Source organism: Alligator sinensis, unplaced genomic scaffold, assembly GCF_000455745.1.
Source record: "Alligator sinensis unplaced genomic scaffold, ASM45574v1 scaffold499_1, whole genome shotgun sequence".
Lineage (NCBI taxonomy): Eukaryota > Metazoa > Chordata > Crocodylia > Alligatoridae > Alligator > Alligator sinensis.
Genome location: NW_005841864.1, coordinates 3,358,639 through 3,360,828, shown reverse-complemented (window position 1 = coordinate 3,360,828; position 2,190 = coordinate 3,358,639).

Genomic DNA, 2,190 nt, shown 5'->3' with positions numbered 1-2,190 from the left:
AGGAGTTGCCACAGTTCTGGGAGTAATTCATGTTGCTATCTCACCATTGCCCCCAAATTCCCAGACCCTTGGGAATCTAAATTATTCATACAGCTTCTTTTGTGCCTAGATGTTGGGATCTTAGATTTAAACACTATTATGGGGCCTTGAGTAACATGGTGATGAAGTTGCCCCAGTTAAGTATTCAAAACTGCAGGTGTATAAACTTTCATTATTATACCTATTATGTATGCTCCATAATAATAATGACAATCACATATACCAATTACTGTACTGACAAGTGTATATAAAACACTTTTTGAGAAAGCTAAAAATACTGTTCTTCACAGGACCGGAAAACTGTACTTATCACAGTAGTGTGCTGTATCTAAACACATATTTGAACAGGTAAATTGAGGGAGGGAGGAAGCCTCATGGGTAAGATAAATACTACCATCAAAAACAGCGGGAGACAAGGCCTGACAGTGAAATTTGGCATTTAGTATAGATAGCTTTTACCACTTACAAGGTATCCTTCACCTCTTGGTGAAAATGAAACAAAAATCTTAACTTGCTAGGTTTAATTCTGGCTTGACTTCCTGAAGTCTTTAACCACAGGTGAAAATCAAATCAATTCTTCCTTTCAGTTCAACTTAAAATACAAGGTATTTTTAAATTAATTATCTTTTTTACACAAGGGCCTAGAAAAAGTTGTATAGCTCAAGTGTGTATGGAAGTTTTTAAAAGTACACTTTTTTAGTTCCCCTCAAATTTATTTAATTTCATATTAATTACAGTGTTGTCAAGTTATCAAACAAATATCATCAACACTTTTACAGTCACAGTATGAATCTCTTTCTCACAAGAAAAGAAAAAAATGTGTGTGGGGGTGGGTGGCTGTAAGTACGGGCAGGGTGTGTATGCATTTTAGGATTTTGCATTATACCATTGCTAGGAAAGATAGAAGACATTATAAACAGTATTAAATACAATATATTCTAATTAATGCATCTTATTGCATAATAGAATAAGGCCTTTATACTGTAACCATCACTCATGGACACTTACATTCATGGAGTCCTGCTTAAGGTAGCAAGGCTTTAAACAGGTATAACGTGAGTGTGTCTACACGTGCAATTAATGTGACTGAATACACTCCAAATACTTCACATTGATATGAATATACTCTGAATACTTCACATTGATCTCATTGAAGGACTTCAGTGAAAGCTGAGTACTTATTTTCTTCTAAGGCACTTAGGGCCACATCCAAAAAGAAAAAAAAGAAAGAAAATACCTTCTCAGCAGTCTGCTGTTCCTGAATGTGCCTTACATTGTTCGGCACATCTGTTTTGGATCAGAACATTCTTTAGGTACATAAACTTCAGCTCCGTCTGTGTGCAGACAAATCTCAGTCTGGACAACTGGGAGCCTAACCATGGTGTCATCCAAAAACAAAACAAGGTGATGCTTAATCTCTGCCTAAGAGCATTGTTATGTGTTAAAATTCACACATGATTACTCTAAGGAATGTTAGGCAGTATTAAAGTTAGCACGTGCTGTAAGCAGTTGCACATTAAAAGTTAATACCTTTTCTAACATGCACAGGTCTGACTTGCTGCTAGAAGATTTCATAGATTTCATAGACATCAGGGCTGGAAGGGACCTCGGAAGATCATCGAGTCCAGCCCCCTGCCCAAAGGGCAGGAAGTCAGCTGGGGTCATAGGATCCCAGCAAGATAAGCATCCAGTTTCATCTTGAAGGTGTTCAATGAAGGTGCTTGAACCACCTCCGGTGGCAGGCTGTTCCAGACCTTGGGGGCTTGGACAGTAAAGAAATTCTTCCTTATGTCCAGCCTGAAACGATCTTGAAGTAGTTTGTGACCATTCGACCTCGTCATCCCTTGGGGCGCTCTGGTGAACAAACGTTCCCCCAGATGCTGGTGGTCACCCCTGATAAACTTGTAGGTGGCCATCAGATCACCCCTGAGCCTGCGCTTTTTCAGGCTAAAGAGCCCCAGGGCTCTCAGCCTGTCATCGTAGGGTCTGTTTCCCTGACCTCTGATCATGCGCGTGGCTCTTCTCTGGACTCTCTCAAGCTTCTCCACATCCTTTTTGAATTGTGGAGCCCAAAACTGGACACAGTCCTCCAGCTGCGGCCTCACTAAGGCCGAGTACAGGGGGAGAATGACGTCCCGGGATTTGCTTGAG